The following is a 16,742-nucleotide window of genomic DNA, read 5'->3' as shown; positions in this document are numbered from 1 at the left end:
AAGGGACATGGTAAACCACCCCAGCCTATGAAGGGCATGGTGACCATCTCTGGGGGATGGGGGTCTGTGCTGGGCCACCAGCTGAGCCACTAAAACCAACAGAGGTAGAGGTATTTAGGCAGCCCTAGGGTCTGCTTCAGCTGCACAGCTGCCTTGGCTGCATCAAGCTCTCTCCAGGGCAAAGCATGCATCTGATGACTGAGTCACTGGTTGGCTATTTTGGCTCAGTGTGGCCCAACTATGACAAATAGCTATTAAGCTGATACCTCTGTACAGAATCTAGTAGCTGACATTTAATGTGGGGCAAATATATTTTTCTCCTTTTCATTTTGGTCATGGTTTGGCAAACTCTTGGCTGGGATATTGTAATGATGTGTGTGAGGGCGACCTTTATGAGTCACCGACAAGCTTCTGCTCATGTAGAATGTTTTACTCCATTTTGGAACGTGAATAGACCATATAGCATGCATACGTGTACTTTTCAGGATGGTCCTGATTACTTATTTTCCTAATGGGAGCAATTCAAAGGATGAAACTTAATATATTAAATCCTTAATCATATTTTGTGGAATCAGACATAGTACAATGATAAATTAGACATACTGAAGCGTTTTTAATAAGGAATCAGACTTAAAACCATGTGTATAAGGGCCAGAGTGTTTCTGATAGAGAATTTTTGTGGTAAGGCAAAACAATATGCTAACTGTAATATGCTAATATTCCTGTACTACATTGAGAAACCTAGCTACAAGTCTATCCAGACTCAATTCTTTGACCTCTGCGCAAGGCATCTGTGGGGCTCCGTCTGGATCCCCTTCACTATGCTGTGAGTTGTGTAAAATCTCTTAAGGAACTAAGGGGCAACTGTTTGTTTCCCTTTTAGAGATCACCATCCCCTTCATTACTTGATGTCCCGTGTCTTGAAAACTTATTTCATGTATTTCGTCCTCCCTGTCCCCTTGTTTTTCAGGTGAGAGAGTAAATCTGGTTTCTGCTACTCCATCCAGGCTGAAGTGCAGTTAACTCCTTCTGTAGGGCTGACCCTCCTTTGACCTATTATTTTCCATCCATGCTCATAAGGATTCTTTTAGTATTTTTAATCTACCAAAGGAAAAAGGGATGACAAAAATCTAGTTGCAGGTGTATCTATTCCTAACTCTGTTAACTTAGTTATATTAGTAATCTTGCTTTAAATGTGTGTATATGTATATATATAGTCAGTGGTCTTCCATCTGTAAAATAAGAATAATTCTTACTACCAAATTTACATTTAGTTGATATAAATAAGTTTTAAAAATTATATTTACTGCAGGTATAATGTAAGTACATGTTTTTACTTGTCAGGAGAAATTGTGGCCACCAGTGATCCTTGATTTTTTTTTTTTTTTTCCTCAGACAACAGAGATTTTGCCTTCACAAATAGTTTATGGTCCTCCAGCATCTTTCCCTTATATCCAAGGGAAAATATTTTGGCTTCATCTGGTAAAAACAGATTATGTAGTTAAATTACAGGTACATAGTCAGATACCCAGGTATAATTTGAGTTGATTCTTGAACACAGGCTTCACACAATGTGACCAATGATACTACTCCCAAGGACCCTGCTTCATATTACTCTTAAAGCTGGAGTTCCCGATCTCTGATTCTGTATTTAAAAAAAAAAGAAAGAAAGAAAAAAAGGTTGTTAACCTAAATTAAGTTTTGACCGACAACTGAAACCAGAAACATCCCTAATTAGATTCTGGAGAGGAAGCAGGAAACCACCTAGAGCCAAAGAGAACAAAAATTATCCCTTAAGGACTTTATCTTGGGCTTTTACACACATGTGACCATGTGGAACCACATATAAATTTATGAGGTAGATAAACATATAATATTTAGTAATTAGATCAATTTACATGGCAGTCTTTAGTGTTAATAATTATATATTTTTTAGGAAGCATCATTATTAAGTCGTTGTCAGAGCTCTCTCGATTTCTTGGAAACCATGCTTCCAGTTAAAATTTCAAAGGGCATTTTTCTACAACATAGCTCCGTCATTGCCGAGTATCTTCATACCAAAACAATTGATGGGATTTTCTTTTATCCAAGGCTTTAAATGTGAGTTTATTTCCTACCCATCCCTCCTTACATACACAAACACTACCCAGTAAATAAATAACCTAAGATTTCCAAGTATCTCAGTGGGCATTTACACTTGCAGATCTAGTCCAATACCTCAATACCCTGAACTTACTTGCCAAGAGCTATGTATGTTGGTAAGAATCTATCAATTACTAAGAAACCCTAAGTAATTTCTTACTAATGAGATTGATTTCCTTAAATAAAGCATATATAGTAAATATCCATCATAAAACTATTAGGAAATAATCTGAAATGCCATTAGATTTTATGGAACCATTCAATTAAGAAAATATAAAAAACATAAGGTAGCTGTATTTTATTTATTTTTTGTTTAAAAAAATTTTTTTAATGTTTATTCAAACATTAAAGTGGGGGAGGGGCATACAGAGAGGGGGACAGAGGATCTGATGTAGGCTCTGTGCTGACAGCAGAGAGCCCAATGGGCTTGAACTCACGAACTGTGAGGTCATGACCTGAGCCAAAGTCAAGATGCCTAATCGACTGAGCCGCCCAGGTGCCCCAAGCTAACTGTCACTTAAAATTACACTCAAAAAAAGAGAAATACACCAGGAGTTGTTTTGTAAACTTCATTCTCTTCAAATATTTATGCGGTTTACAGTGATGTGTCACATATTGGTTCCTTGCAGCCTTTTTCATTTTGATCTTCTTTTGTATCAGATAACTGGGTTTTCAGGCATGTGAATCGTGGTTGTGTAATCTGTAGTGGGAAAAATACCTGTCATTGAGATCAAGTTCACATAAATGAAGTATTAGTGGACCAAATTGTCTTGATACGAACATAAACAACATTCTCCTTTATGTGGCGATGATGCTTTGCTCCAGTGGCACGTAGGCAAACTTCTTTCCTGATGCTGGACTGCCCCAAAGGTAGCAATCAGGATTAAAGTCCAGATGTTCTACCCATAAGTGTGTAAATCTTTGATTGGCAGTGGGAGGAGCACACACCTGATGTCCTGGAGGAGTGATACACCCTGCTGTAGCTGGAGGGTTTGGGCCATTCTCATCATGTTCATTATAGGAGGTCAAAGTCTTGATGGTTCTGTTACACAGTTATCAAGGAAATTTAGATCCTTCAGCTGGTCACAAATTAAAGGAGTCAGATCTTCGCAGACCGTTTTCTGTTCCAATTTACACGGTTTCGTGTGGCCACAAAGAAGCCCGTCCAGGCATAGTGATTGAGGATGTATGCTGCCCTGCCAAGAGCAGTCCAAGAAACATGGCTGCCGTTTCCTCATCTGTCAGATGATGTCCATCCTTGTAAGTAGAATCTACTAAAGTTTGGAGAATTCTTTTGACTATCTGTGTTCTTGGATTGCTTTATAGAAAATCTTGACCGCTTGATGAACTCTGTCCCTGTGTCTGAAACTAGGCAAAGGGAGCCAACCTGGCCGCAGCCAAGCTACATGGCTAAAACTTCCATCCAAATCTGCATACAGTTGTGCCACTGTGTCATTGAGTTGACTTCTGATTTTCTTTCCATGTAAGCAATGGCTGGCTATTGAAATTATGAGCTCAGAAAGCGCTTCAAACAAGTTTTTCTCTTCACTTTCTCCTCAACTTTGAAAGTATTCTGGGACATTTCGGTGGCTCAGTTGATTGAGTGTCCAACACTTGATTTTGGCTCAGGGCATGATCTCACAGTCCATGGGTTCAAGTCTCGCATCTGGCTCTGTGCTGACATCCTGGAACCTGCTTGGGATTCTCTCTTTCCCGCACGCTCTTTCAGTTATAGAAATGTGCTTTCTAAAGTCGGCTATGTTAAGGCGAGTTTTTAACATTTTCTTCTCCAAAAAAGAGTTAGGATTAGGCACATCACATGCAACTCCCGTCCCCAACACAGGTTTGTCAGACATCTGTAGATACTCTTTGCATTCAGGGTTTCATTTTTACTATGAAAAACCGGTACGGCAGCACCATTCCCCAGAAGGTAAGTAAATGTCTTGCCCACTGTGTTAAAACTAAATACAGGTCCATACTTCTCATGCATTTTCTAGGAATTCAGTTGGAATTCTCCCAAATGCTATGGCATGTCCAAGGAATGGAATTGTAGAGAAAACATATGGGGGACTTTTCGCCCTGGCAGGCAGGGGGGCCAGGTGGCCTACTGCAAGGCAGGACAGGTAGACTAGGCCAAGGGTGAAGTGCAGGCAATTAGCGTGGATAGGAAGTTGTCACCAGTTGGTCACCCTCTCCGTAGCCTGCCCCAGCACCGACTCACCCACCTGCAGTAAACCCAGCAACATTATCACGGCCCTGCGGCAGTCACTACAGTTTGCTGGAGAAGCTGGAGGCTGAGGTCGCTGCCACTCTTCCAAATCCACAGAGCTAGAGAAAACAGCAGTTGGGTGTCTGGAGGCGGCCTTGACCTCCAGTTCTGATTTTTTATTTAAAAAAAAAACAACTTTTTTTAAAAGTTTATTTATTTTTGAGAGAGACAGAGACAGCATGAGTGGGAAAGGGGCAGAGAGAGAGGGAGACAATCCCAAGCAGGTTCCGCCTTGTCAGTGCAGAACCCGATGTGGGGCTGGAGCCCACGAAACCATGAGATCATGACCTGAGCCGAAACCACGAGTGGGATGCTTAACCGACTGAGCTACCCAGGTACCCCTCCGCCAAAAAAAAAAATTTTTTTAAGTTACATTTCCATATTTACAGGAGAAAAGTCCTAAGGCTAATTTGGTGAGAATGCTGTAGTTTTGATGGATCTTTTGGGGAGCATTTTTTTATTTCTATACCCTGAAAACCTTAAGCTCTGTGGCTCTGTGGTGTGTGAGAGGAAGGGATAAATTGAGGAACAGGACTTAGTAGATCCTCAGTAGGTTTACAATGTTAGAAGGAGCCCTAAGTCCCTCTAGTTTATTTATTCACCCTGTTCAGGAGACTTCTGTAGATAATGGCCAAGTTTATTTAAACTATTTAAATACTGTGCTCTCTCCTCCACCTCCTCCTTTTTTAGAACTGCATATAGCTCTGCCTGTATCTTTTTGTTTTTTCTTTAGAAAAAAAGCTTTATTGCCTCTCATGATAAATAATCACCACCCCGGATAGCACAGGTCTCCGGTAAACAATTGCCCATGGCTTGGGTCTGTGCCTCCTAAATGTGACTTCTCTGTCAAAGGAAAGCAACAGCCAACCCTTGTGAGTTCTTGAGGGTTTCATGATCATGCTTCCCCTGCCACTTTATCTTGTTATTATCATTTGTTTTTACTATTTATTTTTTGTGCCTGTATCTTAACAGGAAATGAATACTACATAGAATAAAGTTTGTTAACTTATATGTGCCTGACTCATGGATAGAGCTTAGATTTTTGGCAGCATTAAAAGTGTTAGTGTGGTAGGCAGAATAACGGCTTCCCAAAGATGTCAATGTCTTTATCCCGGGAGACTGCATATGTTATGCTACATTGCAAGGAGGCATTAAAGTAGCAGACGGAATTAAGTTTGCTAACCAGCTGACTTTAAAATAGGGAGAGAATTTGGGATTCTCTGGATGGACCTAATGCAATCAGAAAGGTTCTTAACGTTGGAAGAAGGAAGCAGAAGAAAAGATCATAGTGCTGTGATGTGAAAAGGACTCAAGTCTTCCTTGCTGGCTCTGAGTAGGAGGAACGAGACCATGAGCTGAAGAATGCAGGCATCTTCTAGAAGACAGGAAAGTCAGGGAAATGGATTCTCCCCTGGAGCTTCCAGAAAGAAACATGGCCCCACACATTGATTTCATTGCAGGAAGGCCTGCATCAGATTCCTAACCTACAGAACTTCAAGATAATAAATTCGCATTGCTTTAAGCCACTAAATTTGTGGTGATTTGTTACAACAGCAACCGGAAACTAACAGACTGAGTTATCCTCAAAACCTCACTTTGGCCTGTTTCGTGCGATGACAGGATCAAATGTTTTCACACAGAATAGTTACTTTTTCCAAACAAAATTTAAATGCTCTGAGAGTTTACTGTGAAGTAACAATAAGCTAAACTATAAGCTAGCTTTTTTTCAGAAAGAAAAAGTAGAGGGTGGAAAACGAGAAGTCCTCTACAACATCAACACATTGTCTGAAAGTGTTTATATTCACGAAACTTAAAACTGACTCATGAAACTCTATTCTTTTTGGAATACTGTTACCAAGCCATAATTAAAAGAAAAAATGTTAAATTGTTGATACTGGCAGTCATCAGGACTCTTGTATTTGGTTTTTGGAGTTCTTCATTCAATACTGGCCGGGAGCTTTGTAGACTAAGGATGAAGTCATTAATGAAATCTCAAACTCATTCTAAACATTGGAGAAGTACAATTTCATTACTTAAGAATTTCCCTGGCCTACAGTGTTGAGCATCACACTCGAGTTAATGTAAGAAAATGTACAGAGAGAGAAGAAATGCTCTGTGACTGGTTTTCATAGTTGAGACCTTGCACAGCCGTGACTGAGAATGCAATTGTGGGCTCCCCCGGGTCCATGGGATCTACCAGCTGGAGGGCAGAGCTCTTTTTGTGCAAAACGTATGAACTAAACACAGGTATAAAAGACAGTAAAAATACCAACATATTCTCTAAATAACTCATGCAACTATACAACAAAAAATAAGTTTTACATGGTTGATGCCAGAAATGACTACCATATAGTAGACTCATAATTATAAACCTACAGGGTACACACACGTGTATTGCTGTTTTAAAATTTGAGATTTACATGTTACCCGTGTAATATCTTTACATATTTATATATTGCTTATTCTACAAAGTTAGCATAACTTGATTCTAATCTTTGATATCATAAGTTTTTCTTAACCTCCAAGAGAAGAAAAATGTTGTAAAAACACACTGAAAGCAGAGTTCAGATAGTCTGTATGGTTTTGACCTTTAGGTGTGTGGTACCAACTGCTATCTACACCTAGGAGTGTATAATGTACTGTATGAGCTCATCAAATTATCCTACTTTGCTGACGGGATCTGTTTTTAAAGAAATGTTGTACTTAATGCCACTAGACAATTACTAAAAAATCGTGTTATTGAAGCTTTATTGTCCTGGAAACTCTTTCTGTTGGATAAAAGAAGAGTTTAAAGAAAAGATTTTTTTTGTCTCAGAATTTCAGTCTAGTGTGCCGCCCAGGCCTCTCAACACAGCTTTGAACTTGGAGTCTAAAAAAACGTTTGATCTTCTTTGTCTTTCAACTTGACAAAATGTCCTTCTTCTTTGAAATCCCCATTTTATGTGTGCTTGTCAGTGTGTTTTAGAAATGAAAAGCTCTTGGGGGTAAGGTACGAGTCTTTTTTGTTTAACCTTTGAACGTCCTCCTAAGCGCCTGCTCTACCAGTTGGCATTCCAAAAATATTGCTCATTAAAATTCTCATTCTTCCTATAGTGGTTTGGAAATGATAGTAGTAGTTGTTGGATTTAGCTTCTTCACTTAGAGTCTTTTAAAAATAAAAACACTCAAAGGTAACATTTCATTCCATTCAACAAATATTCTTAAGGTCCTTCTGCATGGCAATAATTAATGTTCATTGAAAGATGAACTGACACAGCCAGTATGATCAAGTTGTATGGTTGAAACATAAGAAACTTAAAAGTAACTCATGGATTCAAAAAATTTATTCTTTTACTAGGACCAGAAAATCTAACTTGTTGCCAAATGATGTAACTTGGTCAAATGACTAAACCCTACCAGACATAGCCCTATAATAGCTACCCCTCCTTGAATGAAAGGAAAGGAAATATACAGAGAAAAACGCAAAGTTATACTTTATTAATCAGGTGGGGATTTTGCTTTAATTTTATGCAGAACCCTAGTGACCTATAAGCTGAACCCCATGGAAAATTCTTTCCTAACCACTAGTGTCCTGAAATGCCCAATGTCTCTCTTTCATGAAAGTAGGGTGTGTGGATAAGGAGTAAAGAAAAAGCAAAATGGGAACCAAGTGATCATGATAGAAAACAACACAGGAAAGAAATATAATTTATTAAAATTTGTCACATGAGTCTACCTAGAATAACAAGGAGAGCCCAGCTGTTGTTCTAAATGATCTTCTGCAACGTAAGATAAACTTTTTAGTAGGAGGTATCTGATGTTGCCTTAATTTCTGTTGAAATAAAGTAGAAGGGTGACTATTCTGATTTTAGATTAAACAGCTTAGTCCATCGGCTTTCTTTCTGTCTTGGCAAAAAACCTATTCAGGCTGCAAACTCACCATTAGAAAGAATGTGTTAGTAGCTAAGATAGCCATTAATAAGTAAGAATATAATCATGTCTGGTTCAAATAAATGCATTTGCATAACATTTTAGACTGCATCTTGAATAATAAGGCATTCGCTGATAAGATGAGAGACTCTTTTTTTTTTTTTTCTTCTCCCTGGCATTTGTCATTTACTCACTTTTCATTTTAAGAAAGCACTTACTGACTCCTCAGCCCGTTGATGTCTTTTAATAGCAGAGTGCAACACTGCTGGTGACCTCCATTTATGTTTCAACCATGAGCCGAGTCTAGAAATAGACATCAGAGCATACTGCTATGTTGGCAAACCACATCACAGAGACACTATTTTTAAGGATAACTAAAGAGTTTTGTTCTTAACAGCTATGGCAAAATAAGGAAAACCAACATGACTGTGGCAGACAGAAAGGCCTGCTACCCACAAGAGGAGGAAAAACTGGATTCCCCCAGGGCTCCGCTGGTCCAGTTTGGGGGTTGCTGGGTGAACCTTGAAGCCTGTGGCAAAAATGGCTGGTGGAGTGGCAGCCACACATGCAGCTATTGGTAGTAGAGGAGCAAATCCTCAAAGAGAATTTTAGAGTCTGTGATGTCACCCCTCCATCCATTCTTTCTCTTTCTTTCTTTTTTTTTTTTTTTTTTTTTTGAGGGAGAGAGAGAGGGAGCACTTGTGAGTGAGTTGGGGAGGGGCAGAGAAAGAGGGGGAGAGAGAGAGAGAGAGAGAGAGAGAGAGAGAGAGAGAGAGAGAGAGAATCCCAAGCAGGCTCCCCACTGTCAGCGTGGAACCCGACGAGGGGCTTGAACTCACAAACCATGAGATTATGACCTGAGCTGAAGTCTGATGCTTAACCACCAGGCGCCAACCGCCCCGCCTCTTTTTTTTTTTCTTAGCTATTCTTCTTAATGCCCATCTGGCTTTGCCCACTTCTCGGAGACTGCTTTCAATGGCTGTACCAGTGATCACCAGTGCTACATCCAAGGATCAGCTCCCTACTTGCTTCCTTAGCCTAGTTTCAGTATTTTACAACTGGTGGCTACTATTATTTTCCTCAAACATCTTTCCTTTGGTTTCTGCCATATCACACTCTTCCAGTTTTCCTCTTGCCTCACTCACCATCTGTTCCCCATTCCCCATTCCTGGCCATTCCTCCCCAGTGAGAAGATCAGAAGAAAAAGTATTTAAAATGTATTTTAGCAAGTGAAAAATATATACTTTCAGGAATATTGATAGACTAGCCGAATATATGCTTGCTTGTTAATCTGATTGCACGTATTAACAATCACACATTAATAGAATAACATATTAGTGTAGAGAGATTAATTTTTCCAATGTCATATTTCATGAAATAATTCTCTGCAAAATCTTCACTTGTGGACTTAAGATCAGTCTCTTACTGTTAGAATCACTTTCAAGTCATTGAATACAGTTTTCCTGAATACATCCATTTAAGATTTAGCCCTTTTGGAATTTTGCATGATATTATCACTGGAAGTGTTATCCCATTAGGGACATTTGTACAACATTATCTGCACAGTGTTAAGACATCTATTTTTTCATTTGTCTTTTAGATACATATTCATGATCCCCACAATGTAATCACTATATTTCTTTAAATAATTTCAATAGGTTTGCTTATAAGGATATTAACACTTAGAATTGTGAGATCCTACCTTCTATAATACTTAAATCGATATTTCATTTCTAGGCCTCCATTTTATGGAAAGTGGCTTCCATTGGCATCTAAAACTAGAATTAACTGAAGTCCTTTGTGCCTGGACATAAAATCAATTTCCCTAAATATTACTTTGATTTTTGAATAGAGTTATCTGTTAATTTGAGTTTTTTGGTATCCTTGAGATTTGTTTGTTGTCTTTTTATACAGAAATTGTGTTGATTTTTTTTTTTCTGTTTATTTATTTTTGAGATAGAGCATGAGCAGGGGAGGGGCAGAGAGAGAGGGAGACACAGAATCCAAAGCAGGCTCCAGGTTCTGAGCTGTCAGCACAGAACCTGATGAGGGGCTCAAACCCACAAACTACGAGATTATGACTGAGCTGAAGTCGGATGCTTAAACGACTGAGCCACCCAGGTGCCCCTGTGTTGATTTCTGGTTTAAAAATGCAATATTTAATATTTTGAGTTATCATAATGCCTTTTGTTCTTTAAAGTTCAGCCATTTTATTTTTTTTGTTGTTTTATTTTATTTTAATTTAATTTAATTTTATTTTATTGAGTCTCAGTGGGGGAGGAGGCAGAGGGAGGGAGAGGCGGAGGGAGAGGGAGAGGGGGAGAGAGAGAGAGAGAGAATCCCAAGGAGGCTCCGCACTCAGTGTGGAGCCTGTTGTGGGGCTTGATACCACAACCCTGGGATGACCTGAGCCAAAATCAAGAGTCAGGCACTCAACAGACTGAGCCATCCAGGCTCCCCTAAAGTTCAGCTTTTAAATCTCTACGTTCTATTTATAAACATAGCAAATGTTTTGAAAAATATTTGTTTCTGTTTATAAGCTTAGTTAATAAAACATTTCAGATGTTTTAAACAGCATTTATAAATTTAATATATTTAATTTCATTTTGTACTGCTTTAATTACCTGGCTTTAAAAGATAAACATTCCCAAGTACTAAAAAAATTGTGTAAATCTAACAAAATAAACTTACACATATAACGAATATGTTCTAACATTATAATGTAGTAAAGTGCAAACTCCAAATCCTAAAATATAAACTACTCAGTCATGGATTTTAAGTTGTCACTCAAATAGGTCAAATTTTCTTAATCATTACAACCACATTATGTCACCATATATGCAGATTCCCTTTTAAAACAAAAATAATAATACTCTGGTCTTGATTCTCTACTCCTTTTAATCTTAATTTTATATCTTACTGGGATTGAAAAATAAGTGTTTATTTAAGAAGACGGTTACTGAGGTTATTTAAAATTTTTTTTTCAACGTTTATTTATTTTTGGGACAGAGAGAGACAGAGCATGAACAGGGGAGGGGCAGAGAGAGAGGGAGACACAGAATCGGAAACAGGCTCCAGGCTCTGAGCCATCAGCCCAGAGCCTGACGCGGGGCTCGAACTCACGGACCGCGAGATCGTGACCTGGCTGAAGTCGGACGCTTAACCGACTGCGCCACCCAGGCGCCCCTGAGGTTATTTAAAATACATTCTCATCTGGGTCATATGAACTGGCTGAAACCAGTTTGTTATTTTTTGTAAATGTCTGTTGTCACTTTTTGTCACCAGGATATAATGCAAATAAGCGTCAGACTAGATTCTACCTGCCACACCAATGTCTTTTAGTGAGCAATCACATCACAGTAATGGTATCTGCTCTGTAAGTCTCTTGAAGTCATATTCTTCCTGTTCTTTTTCAACAGCCTCTTATAGCAAGGCTTACCTAAGCAAATTCACTAATATTCTTGTATCAAGATTTGGCTAATCATCTATTGGGGACAGGCAACCAAGAATATTCAGAACCAGCATGTGGACAGAAGATAATTTCAAGATCCAGCCCAGGGTGCTATATCTAAATGTATAGGTTACAGGGCTCTGGATTTTCAGTGAGCCAAATGTGGGGGAATGTCTCTATAAGATTCTAAACAATCTAAACAATACTCTAAACAGCTCTATACATATCCTGAGTATCACTAATTTTTGCCAATGAGAGGTCTATTTCTTACATGCATTACGTGAATTCTCAAAACCCTCTGCTATTGCTAAGGGCTAAACACAGTTGAAGTGCATTTAGTAGCCACCCAAAGAACGTGAACTTTCCAATTAAATGCTGAATAACCATATTTGAAATGTAAATTTTTTTTTATTTTTTTTAAATATGCAGTTTTAAGTTTATTTATTATTTTGAGAGAGACAAAGACAGCACGAGTAGGGGAGGGCCAGAGAGAGAGAGGGAGAGAGAGAGAATCCTAAGCAGGCTCTGCACTGTCAGCACAGAGCCTGGTGTGGTGCTTGAACCCATGAAGATGGGAGACCATGACCTGAGCTGCAACCAAGAATTGGACACTTAACCCACCGAGCCACCCAGGCATCCCTGAAATGTAAATTTCTCCTTTAGACAACTGGCCTCTCCTAGATGTAGACTGAAACTAACATAAATTTGCATTACACTGGTTATATTCAACAATTTAAAATAAATTATAAATGTACATACAGTGGTGAAAGAGGCATACTCATTAAGGAAGACAATTACCATCCTAGTTGATTGAGTTTATATACATTCTAGCCATGAAGCTGACTGGATTCTTTTCAGTCACTAAAATGGGCTATACTGAACTTTGTAGTTGCTATCTCGATGACTCTATAAATCAAAGTAGATACATAACCTTGTTTTTTGGATTCATACTATATACCAACCAACCATTGAATTTTGCACCCACCTCTTCAATCTCTCCTTCCTGTGGATTTTCGTGACAGCACAAAAGCACCGCATTCATCCATATCCTCAGGCCAAATATTTATGAGTTATTCTGCTTCCTCTCTTTCTCTTTTTCATCCCTCCCGTCCTACCCATCACCAAGTTCTGTTGCCTCTGCCTGTAGAACAGATCCTAAATCACCCATCCAAGTCACCATGACCTCTGAGCAGTACGATTTCAACATCCTGGCTTTGCTGCTTCCCCCTTGCCCCTTTATCATCCATTCTTCATGCAATGTTTGGTTAAAATTGAAATTAGATGTTTCTCCTCTGCCCAAAATCCTCTAAAAATTTTTACCACACATAAAATAAAATCCAAAGTCCTTACCTCATCTTCTAAAATAGGACCTTTGCAGATTATCTGACCTCATCTTCTAGCCCTTTCCTTACCCAGCTGGAGAGCGTTTATTTTCCTAAAACTTAGCTGATTTCTGCCACAGGACCTTTGCCCTAGCTCATCTCTCTGAACAGAGCACCATTTCCTCTTATTGTAGGAAAATTGATTCTTTTGGGATTAGAATTTCAATGTAAGTTTACCTCCTTAGATAAATATCTCCTGCTCATCTAAAGTAGACCCTAGTCACTCTTTATCATTTCACACTATTTTAATTCTGTCCATTGCGGTTATCAATATTTACCTTTTGTATGGTCACCATGTTTATTCTCTAATAATACATGCAAATGATGTTTATTTTGTTCACTACCACATTGCCAGGGCATATGGGATATGCTGGGCACTCAGTGCACATTTTTAAAAGCATAATCATTCAGAATGTAATCCAGGTCTCAAGATGTCTATTGACAGTCTCTGTTATGTATCCTATAAGCACCTCATTATTTAACTACTTAATTGCTTTCTTCTGTGGCCCTTGTGACAAAGACCATCAATCATCTGTCAATGCAATTTTTTTTGCACCCTCATAGGTTATGGGGCCCAGAAAAGGTTACTCAGAGGCTACATTTGCTTTAGTATTTTATGTTTGCTCGAGTCTACACATTCAATTATTACATGTATTAATATGGCAATTTTAACTGCTTATGTTTATTTTAACTACTTACACTATATTTAAATATCTACATTAAATTTCTTTTAAAAGTACTTCATCTTACTCACTAACAAAATCTTCCCAGGTACTTAATCAATTCTTGTAAATCTAGTAAATAAAACTTACATATATGCTAAATCTTACATTCTTGTAAGTGTTCCAGAATTGTTTATGAAACTAGTAAAATTATCATTTAAAACCCAAAATCTGGGCACCTAGGTGGCTCAGTAGGTTAAGTATCCAACTCTTGATTTTGGCTCAGGTCATGATCTCAGACTCAGGTCATGATCTCATGGCTGTGAGATTGAGCCCTGTGTTGGGCTCTTTGCTGGGCATCAAGCCTGTTTAAGATTCTCTCTCCCTCCCCCTCTCCCTCTGCCCCTTCCCTGCTTGGACGCGTGTGTGCTCTCTAAATAAACAGATAAAAATTTAAAAATAAATAAAACCCAAAATCTAAGTCAACTATCATTTACACATTTTATGTTAAGGATTACAAAATTAAAGAAGAAAACTTCCCTGAAACCTCAAAAATCTAATAGGCACAGATATTTTTCCTTCACACAAAAATACCAATTTACAGATTTATTTAATTCATAATTTTGATACATAATCCAAGTCTTCCTGGGGTTGAGAATAGAATTATGTAATGCCATACGGTTTTGAGGTTACCACCCCAAGCAATTTTTAGGGTTCACTTCTCAGTTGGCTGAGGTTGCATGCCAATAAGCAGTCTGGGCTGGAGGTGAGGTCTTACACTGCAGATGTGCAAGGTGAACTTTTCTTTTTTATGCCACCGTATGTCAGTCCAAGCTTTCAAGCTGTGATGTTAGTGCCCTCCAGACGGGGCAGGCTTGACGTCAATTCCTTGGATTCTACTTACACATTATCTGGTCTTCACATGCGATGAATTTGCAATACCCTCACAAGATTTGTAGCTAATTTTCTTCTCTGAATAACTTGGATTGTTTCCTTGCCTTCTTAGATATTTGTCATCTGATTGGATCCTGCATATATTTTAAATATTTTTCTCACTCTCTTTCTGCAATCTCAAGATCACTTTTCATCCACCTTTCCCATAACTCCCATCATGATTTTATCATTGATCTCAAATTCATTCTATCCTTCTCATTATCACTGCCATTGCCTTAGCGCAGGTCATGATTTTTTTTTTTTTCTCACTTGGACTCTTGTTCTTCTCCACAACTATTCAGACCCACTTAGTATGCCACACATTTGTCAGAGAAATTTTTCTTAAATGCAAATCTGCTCATATTCTGCTTAAGTTTTTTTTTTCATAGTTGTAGGTAACCTTCAGTATTAAGTTTAAAGTTCTTAGCATGGCATTTTCATCCATCCATTTATTTTCCATCCATTTGCTATCCATCAAAGAGATAGCTCCTATTCACTGCTGGATATTATCTCTCTCTTATCTATAAAACCTATTATCTCTATCTTATTTCTATCTACAAAACCTTATTTATCCTTAAGTTCTATTCCCCTAGTCTCCCTACCACTCTGCCTTCAGAAAGATAGACCTATGTCCACTTCCTCAAATCTGCTATGATGTCTCCTATCTTGGTTTTCCTCCAGAAGTTCCTTCTTTCCAGAATTCCCCTTCTTCCTTAGTCACTGGACAATGTTATACTCCTTTCTCAAAGTTCAACTCAAGTAACGCTTTCTGTACAGTGTCTTCCGTGACTTGATTCTTCATTTGGGATGAGTTACAACTTTTCTCTGCTTCATGGACATATTTTAGCATTAATTACAGTGTTGTAACTCATGATTTTGTTGTGCATGTCTTCACATTCATGGAGTTTTTATCTCTATGTCTCAAATGCATAGAAAAAATGAAGCATTGTAAAAACTTTTAATATAGGTGAATTAAATAAATAAATAAATAAGTGAATAAAAGATGCCCATCTTTCAGATTGATTGTGTTTGGTCCCCAAGCCACTCCTAGGGATTATCTCTGCTACTTGACAGTTCAAGACGCTCATCTTCAGCCATGGTGTCAGGTTGGGTCTAAATCGCTCATTCGAACAAGCAATACGTAGTCTGCAAAATCCTGATGGAAAAGTTGTATTTCTTGAAAGCATTTAACATAAGGACCTAAGGTGGGAGACTTCTTCCTTCTTTATCATTCATACACATTCATATCCCCAAAAGAAGGTAATCATTTAGGTAATGCTTTTAAAAGCAACGGTATGCTTTTAAAAGGAATTTGAGGGGTGGCTGGGTGGCTTAGTTCGTTAAGTGTCAGACTTTGGCTCAGGTCATGATCTCACAGTTTGTGAGTTCGAGCCCCACGTCAGGCTGTGTGCTGACAGCTCGGAGCCTGGAGCCTGCCTTGGATCCTCTATTTCCCTCTCTCTCTGCCCCTCCACCACTTGTGTGCTCTCTCTCTCTTTCTCAAAAATAAATATTAAAAAAATTTTTTTTAATAAAATTAAAAAACAAACAGTATGTTCATGATAGAAAATTTGGGGAAACGGGAGCCTGGGTGGCTCAGTCGTTAAGCGTCCAACTTCAGCTCAGGTCCTGATCTCGTGGTTTGTGAGTTTGAGCCCCGTGTCGGGCTCTGTGCTGACAGCTCAGAACCTGTAGCCTGCTTTGGATTCTGTGTCTCCCTCTCTCTCTGCTCCTACCCCACTCACGCTCTGTCTCTCTCAAAAATAAATACACTTTTTTAAAATAAGTAATTTTATTATCCCAATATGCATACCTAGAGACTGTATTTTAGCTTTGTCCATTTTTTTTCATCTCTAGGCTCCTCTAATATCCCTTTTATTTGCTGGTCACTTATCTGTTGAAGAATTAAGGCCATGAGACATGCAGAATTTCATACTTTCTGGATTTTTCTGATTTGGTATTCTCGGTGAGGCTCTGTGCATTTTTGTGTCTTT

General features: G+C 38.6%; 1 pseudogene; it reads right to left on the bottom strand.

Moving 5' to 3' along the window:
- Positions 1-3,708: 3,708 nt before the first annotated feature.
- On the bottom strand, positions 3,709-4,388 carry LOC121029319 (lanosterol 14-alpha demethylase-like; annotated as a pseudogene).
- Positions 4,389-16,742: the final 12,354 nt, after the last annotated feature.

Source organism: Herpailurus yagouaroundi, unplaced genomic scaffold, assembly GCF_014898765.1.
Source record: "Herpailurus yagouaroundi ecotype Mexico unplaced genomic scaffold, PumYag 28, whole genome shotgun sequence".
In the NCBI taxonomy this organism is placed as follows: Eukaryota; Metazoa; Chordata; class Mammalia; order Carnivora; family Felidae; genus Herpailurus; species Herpailurus yagouaroundi.
Note: the sequence above shows the minus strand (reverse complement) of the source record. Positions and strands in the feature narration are given on the sequence as shown.